This window comes from Lampris incognitus, chromosome 14, assembly GCF_029633865.1.
Source record: "Lampris incognitus isolate fLamInc1 chromosome 14, fLamInc1.hap2, whole genome shotgun sequence".
In the NCBI taxonomy this organism is placed as follows: Eukaryota; Metazoa; Chordata; class Actinopteri; order Lampriformes; family Lampridae; genus Lampris; species Lampris incognitus.
The window spans coordinates 47,249,007-47,267,525 of NC_079224.1; the positions used below are offsets into that span (position 1 = coordinate 47,249,007).

Sequence of the window (18,519 nt, forward strand, 5' to 3'; positions counted from 1 at the left end):
GTTCTGCATCAAACGGTGCAGAACATTTCAAGTTCTTTTAAGAACCCACATGTACATGTGGGTAATCAGGCTGTGTGTGAGTGGTGGCTGTGTCGTGTGGGTTCACAGCTTCTCAGGGGAAGAATGTGTTTTTCCTGATGTGATTGTGACTCCGGTCGAGATCATTTGTCAAACTGGCGTCAGTATCATTTGTCTGTATTAGTCAGCTGCTTATTTCAGGTCTGTAAATAATGCTGTGTGTCTGTAGGATGGCCAATAACACAGCATTGTTGCTTTTGTTGTCTAAAGTGATAATGAGAAGCGGTCAGCTGAAATGTCTCCTAAAATGAGGTGTGAAATGTTTCAGGAAGTATTATGTAAAACCAGTCTTGGGTGGATGTTGTACTTTACATTACCACACAGCTCAGTGTGCTGACTCTCAGCTGGGTTCTTAAACATGGTGGTTTACATACGTCAGCAGATATCATGGTAATGGTATTTTCCATATCATCCTACAGTCTGTAGTTCATGTCGTGTCTGTAGATAATATTGTCTGTGGTTGGTGTTTTGTGTCGGTAGTTAAAGCCACCGTCACTGATGCAGTCATTTCATGTAAAGCACTTTCAGTCCTGTGGTTAAAAATGCACAGGACCTCACTGCTTCCAGTAAGAAGCTGGTTAAGGAAATGGGTTGTCATGGCCTCTGATATTGTGTGTCTGTAGTTATTGTGTTGTGCATGTAGGTAATGTTGCATGCTGTAGGCCGGCACAGCAGATGAAACCACATTTTAACTGAAAAGCCAAACCTGCAGATTACGATCTGGAAGCAGCTTCAGCTTCCAAGAAACACTTCAACAAGTGTTCTTGTTGGTCTCAGCTGACAGTGCTCTGTGTGGAGTGAACATGCGTCTGTACAACACATTACTCTGTGCCTTTTTTGTTTTATCCGTTTCTCATTAGCATTCAAATTATTTTTCTTTGATTAAATCTAAAATAGTTCACATGAGTTGTTTTCAAAAAACTGGTCAGCTAAATCAATCGCTCCAAGACCAACAGGACAAACACAGCCTTCTTGAGGACGAGATGGACGAAATTAAAGCCCTAAGGGAGCTGAGCAACGAGAGGGATGATAAAACTGTCCTTCTAGAAGACCGCATGGATGACCTGGAACAATACACGAGATGAACGACAGTATTGTCTGTGGAGGTTAACCGACAGTACGCCGCAGCACTGAGACCAGATCTATACGGCAGAGAACTCAACCACCAGGAAGTGATGTGTGTGGAGAACCAGGTGACCACTTTCCTGCAAGACAAGGGACTTGTAATAGAAACACAACATGGAAGCATGTCCCCCTCTCCCTTACACAACACAACCCTGTTTAGCAGCCTTTAAAAACCAACTGGGGACATTTTACACATCTCTAAAATGTATGAAAAACAGAAATGCCCAACAATCATTCTGTACTATAGAACAATTTAAACTAATTTAACCCCTGGAAAATTCTATTGTCCTATTTTATTGTATTTAAACTTATTTCATTTTATTATTATTATTTTATTTTAACTATTTTTTATTTACTTTACTTTACTTTATTTTATTATGTTTTATTTATCTTATTTGTATTTGTTTTATTTTATCTATTTTATTTACTTGGTTTTATTTTATTTTATTTACTTTATTTTATTTTATCTTATTTTATTTTTATTTATGTTTTATTTGTTTTGTCTCTTTTTAATTTAGTATTCCTGTTTCCTTGTTTTGTTCTCATTGTCTTTGACGTGTTTGTGTGTACTGTTGTTAGCCTGCTCTGTTGTTATACAGTATACTGGCATTGCCGATGTGTTTGTATGTTGAAGACTTTAATAAAACAATATTTAAAAAAGATATAGGGATGATGAAGAGTTGTGTTAACTGTTAAAGTTTTACTTTTCTTTAAATATTCCCAATTACATTCTTTCCCCTTTCGTTTTCCTTCATATGACACCGAGTGATGTTAGGGGTTTTTTTATATGTAGAAATTATTTTATTGACATATTTTTTTCTGCTTTCTTCTTCCTTTTGTAATGTATAGTAGCTGAATTAACTAAGAGTAGTTGATCAGGGGTAGGGACAAAATAAGTGTATACTTCCTCCTACTCCTTATCAAACATGTGACAAAGAATCTGATGTATAAGGAGATTTATTCGTTGAGTTTGATGTGTGGATTTGTTGATCACTTCAGATTATTGGCAATGGATTATCTGTATGTGATATCCTGCTTGTTCACTCATCCATCATCTAGTGAGTCTCCAAATCATTGACGGTGTTGCATGAGTTTAAATTCTTAGACTGACAACATGACCACCGACCAGCAAAGACTCCAAACCCCAGTGTCATTGCAGAAGATAAAATGCGCATTTCTAGAATATCATACATGACTATAGAGATGATATGATGAATAGAGGGCAGTCAGAAAAGTTTATTTGCTTTATTTCCTGTAATTTCAAATGCATATATAACAAGTTATAGAGAACCATGTGATTGAGGGTTTTCATTGCAACCCAACGCCACACCAGTAAATGTGAATGTTCATGTAGGTTTCATAAAACACACATATACATTTTCACAGCACTAAATTGTGTATGAATGAAACGGAGAGCCAACTGCTGGTAAACATCTGATGGGATGCTGCCCTCTGCTGGATTCTTGCTGATCTCTATCACCTCTAGATGAACTTGTTGAATTTGTTTTTGTGAGGTTTTTTTCTTCCTGCTTTGTTTTAATGAATTTTCAACACAATGACAACCAATTTAAAAACCATCTGAAAACAACGCACTTTAATCTCTTTTGGCATTATTTATCAACAAACAGCTGCTGATCAGTCAAAGTACCAGGCACACGTTAGCTGAATATAATATCAAACCTCTATTTGAGTCTTTAACACAAGATATCTTGCAGAACTGTTCGGGTATGGGTTTAGTGTGACAGTCAGAACTATGGCAGAGTTGGTGCCTTGTTTCTTGAGCTACACAAGGAATTTAAACCCAGTCCCTTGAATTGCAATAGGAAGTATCCAATTGTCCAGTCTGATGATGCAGCTACTTAATTAATCCAAATGCACTGTGAAATTCATTCAATGATCACTGCCTATCCATCCTCCACCAAATTGCATCATTTAAAACTAGGAAATAAAAATCAGACTCTTGCCTTTAGAAGACTCTGTAGAAAATTTGAATGACAATAGAAGGTCAACAAGTCTGAGTTGGCACACAATGCCCTTAAAACCAAATGTTAATTTACCAGAAGGCAGCTAAGGATGCGAGATCAGCATACTTCTCTGAACTAATATCAAGAATAACCACAATCCTAACGTTTTCTTTAGGGTAATTGATTCTGTCATTAATGGTTCTTCCACTTCTCGTCTTCTCCACATAAGTGCTGCCTTTGACACAGTCGATTACAAAATCCTCTTACATCATTTAGAGGCTTGGGTTGGCATCAAGGGCTTGGCTCTTAGTTTATTACACTCTTACCTCACCAAAAGAACCTTTTCTGTTGTTCTGGGTAACGTTGCTCCCTAGATGGCTCAGTAGAGTTATGGTGTCCATCAAGGCTCAGTTCTTGGCCCCCTTATCTTTTCTATATACATGCTGCCCCTTGGCCAGGTCATTCAAAATCATGACGTACTTTACCATTTTTATGCGGATGACCCTCAGTTATACATGCCACTAAAACCCACAGATCCTGGCGCCCTAGCAAATCTCACAGCTTGACCCTCTGGCATTAAATCCTGGATGTCCGAAAATGTCCATAAAACCCCGTCAGCACTTTTGTAACTAATCTTCGTGGTCTGTCAAGTAGTTTTAAGCAGGCTGCTAGGAATCCTGGGGTAACATTCAATGCTAACGTCGGTTTTGATAATCAAATAAAACATGTTTAGTCATGCTTTCTCCAACTCAAGACAATATCCAAAACTAGGTCATTTTTGTCAATTGCCGATCTGCAAAAAGTTGGACATGTTTTTATCTATTCTCAGATTGAATATTGTAAAGCACTTTATTCTGGTATCAGGGCTCCCTCCACCATCTGCACTTGGTACAAAATGCCACTGCTCGGCTCATTACCAGGTCAAAGAGGCATGACCATATCAGTCCTGTAATTGCTTCCATACACTGACTTCCCTGATACATGTTGAATTGATTTTAAAATTGTATTGCTCCAGTTTAAGGCTTTAAATACATTTCTAATACATTTCTAATATTCCTACATACATTTCTAATTTATTGACCTGGTAAACATCCTCTCGACAATTAAGATGTACAGATGGAGCCCTGCTGGTTATTCCAAGGTCTCGGTTTTTTACAAAGAGTGATTGGGCTTTTGCTAATAGAACCCCCACAATATGGAACCCCCTTCCTATTGAACTAAGACAAACCAGGTCTGTAGTTGTTTTTTTGTTTTTGTTTTTTATCTCATCATAAAGCTTTTGTTTTTATGAAAGCTTTTACATAAGATTTATATCTTAGACATCATTCCCACCAAGCTGCTCAAGGAGGTATTTGCACTTATCAGCCTGTTATTCTGCAAATTTTTCATATTTCTCTGGCCTCTGTTTTTTTTCCACATAGTTTTAAGCATGCCATTGTTCAACCATTGCTGGAGAAACCTAATTTAGATCCCCTGTCCTTAAGTAACTACAAACCAATCTCCAAGTTGTCTTTTCTATTTGTTTATATTATTTTTATTTTTACTCTTAGTTATTTGGTCTTACTCTTATTTTTGCCTTGTCTGGTTTTATTTCCTTGTGAAGCACTTTGTAACATTGTTTTAGAAAAGTGTTCTATAAATAAAGTTATTATTATTAATGGGGTGCTTGATTTATCATGAGTCATTTAAATCATTGCATGCTGCCTGATGAATAGGGTTTGGTTGAAACTTGTCTCTTACTCAGTGCCATGCCTTCTTGTGCTCTTTACTTTTTCTTTTAGTGGACGTACAACCAAAAAAAAAAGTTCTCCCTGTGAACCTTTCTTCATCATTAAACTTCAGTCATACTGCAAAGCAGCTCATTTTCTGTTTTGTAAAAAAGAAGTGAACCTGTAGGATCTCCCTTGACACATTTTAAAAATAGAGAACCAGGGAAGTGTTTTCTTTTCTAAAGAATGAGACTGTGATGTAGATGTATAGGGTCATGCCCCAAATAGAGGTCACAGGTGAAGCGTGGTGTGGAGAATACAGGCCAACGGGTCACCGGAGGCACGATGTTGGTGAGAAGCTGTTGTGCCTACTTCCTGCACGTCACAGTGCAACTTACTTTTAAGCTATGTGTCTGTAGAATGAGCATTTCTACTGACTGATCATGACGGGAGCTGAATGGTGACGGGCTGCCCAATCCAATCCATCTGCAGGGAGTCAGATACGCCGGATGTCTTTTCACATGTTACTCCTCCGTCCAGCAGGAGATGATGACCTCGTACTGGAGTTAATTTTTAACACAAGCATGGCAGCAACATGGATTTGGGTCAGTATCTTTTGTAAATGACGGTTTATCAGAGGCCAGTACTTTGTAGAAGAGCAGATGGAGAATGTTTTACCATAAGGAGTGCTAGACCAAGTTAAATGTTAGTATTGCTAAACGTAATCTAGTGCTGGTTGTTCTGGCAACAGAAGCAGCAAGTGCACTGGTCAAAGACAGCAGAAGCAGTGAGGCTAGCAGTAGTGGTTTTACTGGTAATATCAGCAGGGGATAATACCAGTAGTCATAGTACCCATGCTAATTAAAGGGTGTACAGGGCATGATAAGTCTTACCCACATAACCATCAATAGTGGTGATGGTAGTGGTCCCAGTGGGGAGGGTATTGTACAACTATTAACCACACCTAAATACTTATAAAGGACCCAGTCACAGAGGAAATGTTGTATACAGCTTATGTAACTTAACCATCTCTAGTCTAATAGTACTAAAACAGACAATCTGAGTGGAAGTCCTCAACAACGTCCTCATTCATCAACACGTTGACATGCATCATACTTGTAACAGAATGATGGTGTCGTGATATTTTGGGAATAGCAAACAAGTTGTATATGAACATTTAGTCCGTGAGAAGAGGAGGTGGATGATATAATGTCATAGTGAAGAGTGCTAATCCTATGTGTCTTGGTAGAAACAGTGTCTGTGTTAGCTTGCTGCAGAGATGAGGAAGGTTTTTGTGCTGGACTGGAGCAGTGTGGCCGTCTGCTGCAGTTGACAAGCTCACCTTTGGACCAGGAATCAGTTTAAAAGTTCAGCTAAGTGAGTTATTTCTGTCCTACTGGTCATCTTACCCAGACTGAAATATAGTCAGGCTCAGGGGACAATAAACTTCTGCTTTAACTTCAGTTTTAGAGAGTCAGAATATGGACGGGCGCTGGGGAAATGTTGAGCTGGGGACATATCGTCATGTGGGGAAAGTGGAGTGAAGTTTGACTCCTGCAGACTGGAGAAGTGCTTTTGTTTTTATTGTTCTTTCCATGTGATGGCTTCTATGAGCGTTTGATGGAGGGTCAGTATTTGTCACAGTCAGTGATGTCGTGTGAATAGTCAGGGGACAAGCTTCACTTTGGCAGAGGGACAAAACTGATTGTGGACACTGGTAAGTCCAAAAACTACACACAAACTGCAACGACTTTCTGTTTTGACACATCAGACGTTCCTTATATTTGAGGTGGCGTCAAATAAAATGAAAACAGATGAACATTAACATGGACACCTGTGGTAAAACTGGTTTTAAGAGAGCAAGATTATGTCATGGAAGAACCAACAGGCACAAAATAAATCCAAGTTAATTCATAAAACATATTCATAAGACTTAAAAATTCCTATCACTGCACTTAGCATGAGAAAATATAGAAATACATAAGAGATAAACATTTAAGATATATATATATATATATATATATATAAATACATACACACAGTGGACTTTAGAGGCTGGTGGTGTAGGTGGTGTAAGCGGTACTGGGAACACTGGGAGCCCTGGAAGAGTTGCAGAATATTTAGTCTCCAGTGGCGAGTCAGAGTCGTGTGTTGGAGCCCTAAAACATGTGGGGGACAGAAGGTTCATGTGTGTGGGGGTGATAAATGCTGGGTTTGACATGGATGAAGCTCTGAATGAACTGCTGGATGTGGTGGGGTTGATGCTGAGGAAATGTCTCATCTCTTGTTAAATTCTCTTTGTGTTTGTTTCATTTCATGTGGATAATGTTGGCTTGGTTTCATGCCGATGAGCAGAGCAGGTAGCTTGACATGGGCTACAGGAGCAACTTTGGTCCTGGAGCCAAACTGCTGGTAGAAACACGTCAGTAGAATGACCAGTGTGTTTACTGGTACAGAAAGCTTTGTGGCCAGTAATAATCCAGGGGATTTGTTTTGTTTTCATGATTATTTGTTGAGGATACAAGACAACTGACCTTGTCATGGGAGGTTGAGGAGACCTTGGTTTTCAGTTAGCAGTCAAACACGGTGTGTGGGGAGGAGGTGCTGATAACATGACTTTTGGAGCCGGGACCCAGTTGTTTGTCATATCTGGTAAGTTGAATAAGAGGGAAAAGCCAGTTATTATACACAAGTCAGGTTTTTTAACAACAATATGTAGAAGAAGATGATCTTTTAACCAGTCCCATTCTGGTTGGTGTCTGAAGAGGTTTGTAAGCCCATCAGTTTAAATGTAGCGGGGGGGGGGGACGACTGGTCAAACAGGGAGAATATTTGGGGAGGCCTCTGGAGGTTTATCATGAGACTCGTTACCATGAAAGAAACAAATCAAAGCATAAAGATGATGTGTACTTCTGGAGGCCAGAGTGAGGATGAAGCCATGAAGGGCTGATGAATGCTGGACCTCACGCTACATCATTTTACACCAAAAACAATATTGCAGATGACAAAGGCACAAGATGAAAACGAGCCCATCTGAAGCTGGCAGGTGTTGCTGTAATCTTACTTGTACTGTTACTAGTGTTGTAGTCAAGACCGCACCAACCGAGACCAAGACATTATCGAGACTAGAGAGTATCGAGACCGAGACAAGACCAAGACATTTGGAGGTCGAGACCAAGACAAGACCAAGACATTTGGAGTTCGAGACCGAGACAAGACCAAGACTGTATATATCAAAGAAAAATCACAACAAAACAGAACAAATGACCAGTATCTTTTTCTTTAATCAAGTTTGCTTTTACATAAATGCAACAGCAACATTTCTTTTCAGCAAGGTATTTTTTAATAATTTTCTTGAACATTTTGCCTTTTGGTGCTTTGCCAGCTATTTTGACTCATTTTCAAGCAATTAAGTCTTTTTTTTGTTTATATCTTGCAAGAAGATGTTAATCTGGATTTGTTGAATTATTGTGCCTAAGTGTAAACAGATAAATACATCATCTGAAATAAGATACACTTTCTTTTAGTTTTTGCACGAGTCTTATAAAAGACATGTAGATTTCCAAAGAAGCAAAAAAGTGAGCACACTCACATAGAAAAAAAAAAAACAACTTAGGTGCACGGCTATGAAGAACTTTCACAACAACAGAGAAGGCCAGACAATGTCCTTTTTATAAGTATTAATTCTCCTAGGCAGCCATAACAACTTTGCTTCATAAAATTAAAGCATAAATTAACTAGGAATAATTTAACTGAAAATTGTGGCATGCCAAGCATGAACAACATGTGTAAAACCCTTAAAAGTCTGAGCTCAACACTAAGAATACACTCACAAAGGGGTGGTTGTGAAAGACCTCAAAGGTCCCATTTCTCGGCCAGGGTTAGGGTGAGATGGGAGGATCCTGCATGGCTCTAGGGATGAGGAGGTTAAACAAAAGCTTGGTTGCACTTCAGAAAAATTAGAGCCTGAAGCATTTTGTGACCTAAACGGGCTCGGTGGGGCCTCATGATGATGCCTCCTCTACTAAATACCCTCTCAACTGGTGCAGAGGACGCTGGAACTGACAACACCTTCAGTGCCAAGTTGTGGAGTTGTGAGAATCTGTCATGGTTTTTGTCCCAGAAGACAAGTGCATCATCAGTTTCAGTATTCTGTATGGCATCAAAGTTTTTACTTATCTGTGCCCTGATACTTGTATCTTGGCCTGTGCTGCGCTTTTTGTGAGCCTTGTAACGAGAAAGAAGGCGTGAGCATTTGACTGGAGGTGAATCACCAGGTGACTCTTCATTTCTGGCTCCGTAGTCCATTGCTCTACCTTCACAGTCCATCAAGTTTTCAACCTCAGCGATCAAAGTGTCTGAAAAACACAAGCAAATGGAAAAAAACAAAAAACAAAAACAGGTTAGATTAAAGGATATACAGTGTCTGCAGGTATCAAATAAAACTGCTCTCACAATATTTTTCTCTTTATGTAAAATGTATGTGTGTATACCTGTCAGTGTTTTCTTCAGCTCATCTCTAAACTTCATGAGTGGCATTGCATTTAGCCCATTAGTAACATCCAGATCCACCCAGCTTAATCCAAACTGTGGATCAAGCATTGTAGCTAAAAAATACACATTATGGCTGGAAGGTTCCTGTCCCCCACTGTCTTTAGTCATATTTGTTTTGCCAAAGATTCCACTGAATCTTTTAATCAGAGACTGATGGAGGGCCTTTACTAATGGCCAACACTGTACTCGTGTCTCTCCCATCTTCACAAGGTGTGTATGCAGGTCCAGAACAGTCAGAACAACCATGCTAATGGTAACGGATTTCTCTCCCTCTGTCAGGCCTGTTGCCTCTGAGAATTGTGCGAGAACTGAAGTCAGCTCTTTAAGCTGGTTCCACTCACGAGTGCTGAATACCACTTCTTCATAGTCCTTGCTGCACATTTCAGTCAGAGCTTTATGGTCCAGAGCTGTGAGGGCCTGCACTTGTTTGAAAGTGCTGTTCCAGCGAGTGTTGTTTGCAGCAGGAATAGTCTTCGTAGAGTCAAATGCAGCCTCAAATTTGTCTTTGAACTGTGAGCTGCTGTGTAACAGAGTTAAGAAGCGTGATGTTTTGGCAATGCTGCGAGAGATGGCTTTAACTTCCTTCATGCCGTCATTCACAACTAACTGCAGGGAGTGAGCAAAACAAGAAAGACGCTCACCTGATGACCAGAGTAGCTCTGTGTCCTCCACAGAATTCATGTCCTCCCACAGGTGCTCATCATCTAGATTCTCCTCCTCACTCTCACTGTCATCTGACTGCTGTTGTGGCATCTGAACTTTAAAAGCACACTTCATATTGGCAGCATTGTCTGTGACAATATAACTTATCTTCTGACGGATACCACATTCGTCGGTGATCTCCTCAAAGGCAGAAGAAATTCGCTCTCCACTATGTTTGCCTGTGAAACGTCTACAGCCCAGCAAGTAGGATTCAAGGGCATAGGATTCATTTGACTTGTTGCACACGTGAGCAGTTACTCCGAGGAAGGAAAGCAGTCTACGATCAGACCAGATATCAGTAGTTAAGGACACTGTTGAGCTTTTCTCCAGCTTCTCAAGAACAGCGAGTGTTGTTTGCAGCAGGAATAGTCTTCGTAGAGTCAAATGCAGCCTCAAATTTGTCTTTGAACTGTGAGCTGCTGTGTAACAGAGTTAAGAAGCGTGATGTTTTGGCAATGCTGCGAGAGATAGCTTTAACTTCCTTCATGCCGTCATTCACAACTAACTGCAGGGAGTGAGCAAAACAAGAAAGACGCTCACCTGATGACCAGAGTAGCTCTGTGTCCTCCACAGAATTCATGTCCTCCCACAGGTGCTCATCATCTAGATTCTCCTCCTCACTCTCACTGTCATCTGACTGCTGTTGTGGCATCTGAACTTTAAAAGCACACTTCATATTGGCAGCATTGTCTGTGACAATATAACTTATCTTCTGACGGATACCACATTCGTCGGTGATCTCCTCAAAGGCAGAAGAAATTCGCTCTCCACTATGTTTGCCTGTGAAACGTCTACAGCCCAGCAAGTAGGATTCAAGGGCATAGGATTCATTTGACTTGTTGCACACGTGAGCAGTTACTCCGAGGAAGGAAAGCAGTCTACGATCAGACCAGATATCAGTAGTTAAGGACACTGTTGAGCTTTTCTCCAGCTTCTCAAGAACAGTCTCCTTAACTTTCTTTACCAAAACTGGTATGTGTTTCTCACAAATTGTTCTCCTAGAGATTGGTGTGTACTTGTTATCTACAATCTCAAGAAAGTGTTTAAAATGTTCATTTTCCACAAGGGACAGTGGCAGGCAACACCCAATTATCAAATCTTTGACAATGGCATCGCTGATGGCTTGCTGCCTTGGGGAATGGAGACTGTAGCTCTGCACTTTCTGGGCAAAGGATGCCATAGTTGGCTGTGTAGCATCTGCCTGTTGTCCAGCCTTGTACTCCAGGAACCTGAAATTGAGGAGGAATTAAAATGATTAAGTCCCACCAATACCAAGAGAGAATTCTCAGAAGATTCAAACGTTACATCTCTAACAGGCATGTGCTTAGTGCAAACAAGCAATAAATTATAGAAGCCAGAGAGACATCATACATCACTATATAGTCAATATATATTCACTTTTTTAAAATGAATGAAATCAAATGTCACTTTAAATTACTGCTTTTAAACAAGCTTTTACATTTTTTAGCATTACCCTTACTGAGTTTTTATTGTCTTAAAATGTGATTTTAATGTTTTTTTACAATATTTTTTATCAAACAAATTGGATTAACCGTACTCATTCAGTGTTATTGACTTTGAACTAGCTAGCACAGCGTTAGCTTTCTGTCTCATTGTTGAGCCAAACGATCTAATTTCTGCAGCAAAAGCACCAACATGGAGGACGCTGTGGACTAGAAATATCTCCCGATGGTCGCATCTAAAGTTCAACCCATTTACTGCATTTACTGGTGTAGTGAAAAACGTTTGCATTGCATAAGAACCTCCCAAGTAACGCCTGGGGGCTCGACTAATTTCTGGCGCCTGGGGGCCCGACTAATACCTGGTGCCTGGGGGCTCGAATAATACCTGGCGCCTGGCGGCTCGACTAATACCTGGCGGGTTCATTGTTTGTTATTCTGTTATCTTGCTTTTGACAATACTATGCAAGCTAACTTGGCTGTAATATACACTCGGTGCTCTGAAAGTTAGCAAAAAAACGATCGTGGGAAGAAAAGAGCTCATTTTGGCTCAATGTCTTAGGATGGGGTGTTGAAATTTTCAGATTTTAACTTTCCCAGTGTAGCTAATTTAACGGTTAATTTACCTGTCTTTATGCTTCCTCTCAATGTGCCGATAAAAGCTTGACGTTGTCCCGGCGGTTTCTGTGAGTTGTGCACCGCAGAATTTGCACACTGCAGAGTGTTTTCGCTTGCATGTCCTTTTACAGATAAAGTCCTTATGGTTTTGGAAACCAAACTTAATGATGGTTGAGTTTGCCGACATTTTTCATGGCGGGTTTCCCGGGGGCGCAGCGTCTCCAGTCGTCTTGATCCACCGTGTACAGGGGGCGTGTCACTCCGGGTGTCACAAAGAGCGCGTGACACCGGGAAGGCGGCAGCTGCATTCTTCTTTTCTCTGTTATCACAGCGCTGGCCCGGCCCGGTCTCGACCGGTCTGGATCAAAAATCCCGAGTTCGCCCAGTCCGAGACCGAGACAAGACCGAGTAAAAATGCCTTCGATTCCGAGACGAGACCGAGACCCTTAAAAAGTGGTCGGGACCGGTCTCGAGACCAAGACCGATCTCGAGTACTACAACACTAACTGTTACTGTAACTACAGTAACAGTACAAGTAAGTACTTCTGTAAGACTGAATCAACAGGGCAGACATATTCTGCAAGCTGATGCTTTTGTTGAGTCACGTCAGTATCAGACAGACGGAGATAGCGCCACATCTAATCCCACAGCAGGCAGGTTAAGAATGAAATGAAGTGTGTTGATAATCTACTGTAATATATTCTACCAACAGCTTACATGTGTCTTGTTGTGGTTAGTTGGACATGTAGGGTTAAGAGTTTGCAGGGAGGACGGATGATAAATAAAGGGGAAAGGAGACTTGAGTGTTCAAAAGGCTTGTTGAAGGCTGGTGGTTATTGATCAGGTCTCAGTCATTGTGTGTCGACCTACAACAAAATCATCTTTGGCCGTGGAGCAAAGTTGACTATTTACTCCAATAAGTTTAAATTCAACATTCACTAAAACAATATGACACTAATGGTTATAACTTAGGTTTGTTAGAAACTAACAGAACAACATGACAGGAAGACAGGAATCCAAAGATTCTCACTGAAGACAAGTTGGATTCTTTATCATGATGCTTTATTGGTAAAAGTTGCATCACACTAACATATATATATATATATATATATATATATATATATATATATATATATATATATATATATATATATATATATATATATATATATATATATATGTGTGTGTGTGTGTGTGTTAGTGTGAAAGGCTCCAGCCAATAAGAGGTCAGGTAAATCCCCTCCTTCTCTTTCTGATGACGAGAGCTGAACAACAGCAACAAGAAACAGAAATGATGCTGACTGAGGTGAATTGTCTCCATGGTGAAAGTCCTCATGTTCCACTTCTTACTGACATCTTGAATGGTGGACATGCTAATGCTCCACTGTCACCTGACTGGACTTGTGCTATGCTAGCTTTGAGAATGCAGTGTCCCCACATTGTTTTATTAATGATTTAATTATTTCTACATTCTGACGTCCCCGTACAACCACTACCGAGTAAATTAAACACACAAATGTGCTTTCATGTTGTCTTTATGCTGCTCAAACGTCTCTGTCCATAAACGCCGTGTCCACAAGACCTGATCCCACTTTCTTTGATGGGTTTCATGTGATTACTGACAAGAGCTTCCATTTCCTCATGTGTGGAAAATATCATGTTTATAAGATATAAAACCTGTTTGCATGGAAAACAGACAAATGAACAAGTAAACAGAAAGACAAACAAAACATTTGCTGGTCATAAATTGCTGACTATCCTGTAAACCTATCCTAATCTGCTCTGATTTATTTTGACTTTAAATAAGGTTTAAAAGTTGATTGGGTAAATATAAGGTTGGCATGGTAACGTAGGACTAGAATTAAAAAAGAAAAACACTGTACAGTTTTCCCTGTACTCATAACCGGTGACGTCATACTGATTATCTGTGCCACCTCCAACCTTAACTGCCAGCCCGTTATCACGTGGCTCGTTTTGGATTTGGTTATTCTCAGTTATGCAAACTCAAGCACTTTGTACCTTTCTTAAGGAGCACTATCGTATAATAATAATAAGAATAATCCATCCATCCATTCTCCAAACCGCTCATCCTGCTCTCAGGGTCACGGGGTGCTGGAGCCTATCCCAGCAGTCATTGGGCGGCAGGCGGGGAGACACCCTGGACAGGCCGCCAGGCCGTCACAGGGTCAATATATAACAATATAATAGTCTCAATAATTAAGTTGTTTTGTTTTTCTTTTCTACAGAGGATAATTATGAGCCTTCCTACTACCTTCTAAGTGTCTCTAACGACACACAGGCCTGCCTGGCGACAGATTTCACCTCCTATAAGGCAACCCAAGACGTGTTTGGTAATGCAGCTGAGGCCACCAGACCTGACGAGGACTCCTTCTACAGCCAGGTGGCGCTGTTTCCCCCTGGAACGCTTAACTGCACAGGTGACTTCACCAAGACGCATATTGTACATTCTTGATAGCATCGTGTCAAAACCATGTTCACTTAAAGCCTCACCTAACTTGCTGACAGTTAATCAAGTGTACTGACTTTTCAGAACCAGAGGAGACATGTGATGCTGACATTTTTGAGCCAGGTATGGACCCCACTGATACCATCACACACCTTTATATGACCCATCTAAACCATGTTTACACTGCAGGCACTTCCACTGTTGTTCTCACATGTGACCTTTAGGACTGACTGTCTGCATTATTTATAATAATACATAATAAATAATAATACACTTTATTTATATCACACCTTCCTGAACAACATCACATTTGACCTTACATTTTATATTATTTATTTACATATTTTATATATATTTACAAGTTGATGGGGTCAGATTTGTGTATGCAGGCATCATGAGTCTCTCTGCAGTTGTTGCTGTGATAAAGACATAGACATGCATACACAAGCTACCTGGAGCCAAAATTACAAGCTGCAGACTTCATAGAATAACAACAACAACAACAACAACAACAACAACAATTTAGTTTTGTATAGCGCCTTTCAAGGAACCCAATGACACTTTACACTAGATAAGAAAAATAAAAAAGATTAAAACAAAGATTAAAAGTCTACAGACCATAGGCCTTAGTAAAAAGGTAGGTTTCAGTAGTCTTTTAAACTTGTCCAAAGAAGCAGTGTTGTGGATCTCTGCTGGAATATAGTTCCAAAGGGTGGAGGCTGCCACACTAAAGGCTCTGGCCCCAAAGTCCACAGGTTGGTGTGGGGGATGGAAAGCAAGCCCGTGTCTGTGGACCGCAGATTCTGGGACAGAATATAAAGGTTGAGGAGGTCTGATAGGTCCTGAGTGGTAAGGGCATGGAGGGCTTCATCGGTGAGGAGGAGGAGGATTTGATAGGAAAGTCAGGATTTGACCAGGAGCCAGTGAAGGTGGACAAGGGTGGGAGTGATGTGTTGCCAGGACTTGGTGTGGGTGAGCACCCTGGCAGCTGAATTCTGCACATACTGAAGCCTGTCGGGCTTTGCTAGGTCCTCCAGACAGGACTCCTTTGCAATAATCCAGGTGGGGGGTGATGAAGGCATGGATGAGGGTCTTCTCTATTGAGTCTGAGACTAGTGTCCGGAGTCTGGAGATGTTTTTGAGGTAAAAGAAAGCAGATTTGGTGACAGGTTTGATGCGTGACTGGAATGAGAGGGTGGAGTCCAGAATGACACCAAGGTTGCTGACCTCTGGGGATGGGCAGATGGAGCAGCCATCCACGTCGAGGAGAAGATCGCCAGCCCTCCTTCCTTTACACCTTGCATTAACATGCATTGTTCCTCATCCAGATCATATATCCAGACACACATCACATGTTAATGTCAGGTGTAAATGGAGCTACTGCCAGAAATCAGATTTGAGCTGCCAGTGTGAACATAAGCTAAGCTACAGCCTCCGTCCCTCTGGGATGAAGGACAGATTTGTGTACTGGTGCTCACCCTGCTCAGTCAGAATGGATATGCTTTCACCACATTGTGTAAAGGTTTGACTCTATCGTGTGGTCTCCGTTTCCAGATGAGAAGGTGAACTTCCTGGCCCTGGTCATGCAAGGCCTGAGACTGATCTTCATCAAGACCGTTGTCTTCAACGTTCTCATGATGCTTCAGCTGTGGAGGAGCTACACCCAGTAGACAGGTAAGACATGTGTTTAATGTATTGTTCTGTCCTGTTTCTTCTGTCTGTCTCTGGCCTCTTTCTCACGGGGAACCTGCAACACTGCCAGCTTTAATTATCTGGGTAACGAAGCGGTTTTCATCATCCACACCTGTAGGTCTCTTTGGGAAAAACTCCATGTTGAGTCTGTTCCCATGGGACATGACAGATAGATGATGATGATGGTGATGATGATGATGATGATGATGTAAGGTGGATATTGGTGTAGTCCACCACAGATAGTGTTAGTAGTGTATGTTGGAGACAATATAACTTTTGTTTCATATATTTTAGATGGAAGCCATGGCGCCCTCTCTCCATGATGCTGAGGACATGAACCAGTTCTACATGTCCACACTTCCTTTGGAAGGATTGACCCTTGACCTCCTCCCCCGTTGCTTGTAATGTCGGTGATACTGGTGTGGACATAGGAGCTTGTTTTGCTGTTAGAATCCAGTTGTCCTGGACAGGAGTCTCAGCTGAACATGTGCAGTGCAGATGTTAAATGTAATTATTGGTGCAGATGTGCAGACCCTCCTAAAGACCTCCTCCTCATGTTCCTTCTGTAGTGAAGAAACACCAAGCCAGCAGCACAGCCGCTCTGCTGTACTCAGCCTCACACCTAAAGCCTCCATCCCCCCTTCCTCACATGGCACATGGCATGGCTGGAAAGATGCCAGCACCACATCTTGTACGGCACATGTACATGTACATGTATTGTGATGTGTGTTGTACAATGTTGTGTTGTTACCTCTGTTCAGTAGCAGTGTGTCACTTTTTAAATGTTTTATATCTTAAACATCTACCAATAAACAGGAGGAGTAACACCAGGAGTCACTGTGTTCATTACACATGTCTACTGTCTCACTGTCTATTATCCCTCTGTCTGTCTCTCTGTTTCTCTTGATCTGTCTGTCTCTACTTATGTTTGTCTGTCTCTCTCTACCTTCCTGTCTGTCTCTCTCTACCTTCCTGTCTGTCTCTCTCTACCTTCCTGTCTGTCTCTCTCTACCTTCCTGTCTGTCTCTCTCTACCTTCCTGTCTGTCTCTCTCTACCTTCCTGTCTGTCTCTCTGCCTTCCTGTCTGTCTCTCTACCTTCCTGTCTGTCTCTGTGTGTTCAGGTCAGGGCACTGCATAGCAGGACAACATAATGATGTGTATGGTCACAGCAGGTCAACATGAGTGTTAACAGCATCTCCATCAACAATAAGAAATAACTGTCGCACAACATAATCTGCTAAAGCAACAACAATACTGTTTTGTTTTTCATGATTTTCCCCTTTCTTCCGCTTGTGTAGAGCCTCTTATATCCACGATCTCACCCTTTCGGTCACTACCCAAAGCTCATGACCATAGGTGAGGGTTGGAAGGAAGACTGACTGGTAAATTGAGAGCTTTGTCTTCCGGCTCAGCTCCCTCTTCACCACAACGGTCCGGTACAACGTCCACATTACTGCTGATGCTGCACCAACCCACCTGTCAATCTCCCGCTCCATCCTACCCTCACTCCTGAACAAGACCCCGAGATACTTGAGCTCCTTCACTTGAGGCAACAACTCATCCCCAACCCTTGGGGAGCAGTCCACCATTTTCCGGTAGAGGACCATGACCTCAGACCTGGAGGTGCTGACTCTCATCCCGACCATTTCACTCTCAGCTGCAAACCGCCCCAGTGCAGGCTGGAGGTCACGTTCTGATGAAGCCAACAAAACCCCTTCATCTGAGAAGAGCAGAGATGCAGTCCTGAGGTTCCCAAAACGGACACACTCCTCACCTTGGCTGCACCTTGAGGTCCTGTCCATGAATATCTCAAACAGCATCGGAGACAAGGGACAACCTTGGTGGAGTCCTCCACCCACCAAAACGTGTTGGAGAGCAGGATACGTGGTTTGGATCATGGATGGATGGATGTGATATGTCCTTCTACTATATTACAGGATGTCACATGTGCTTTTATCTGAGCTTGCTGCTTAGTTTTAGTTGCAGTGTAAACACACCAGTGAATGAATGAATAAATGGAGAGATGAACAGATGGTGAATGTGTTTTACTGTTCATGTCATACCACTTCCTTTACCAAGAGCTGGACTACACAAAACACATGACACCGAGCACCGAGATGTTGTTATGTCACCTCCACTAACACGCACA

The 18,519-nt window shown here is 41.4% G+C and overlaps 1 pseudogene; it reads left to right on the top strand.

Moving 5' to 3' along the window:
• Window positions 1–17,196, top strand: part of LOC130124541 (T cell receptor alpha chain MC.7.G5-like) — a 34,874-nt pseudogene extending 17,678 nt beyond the window's left edge.
• The last annotated feature ends 1,323 nt before the right edge of the window (window positions 17,197–18,519 follow it).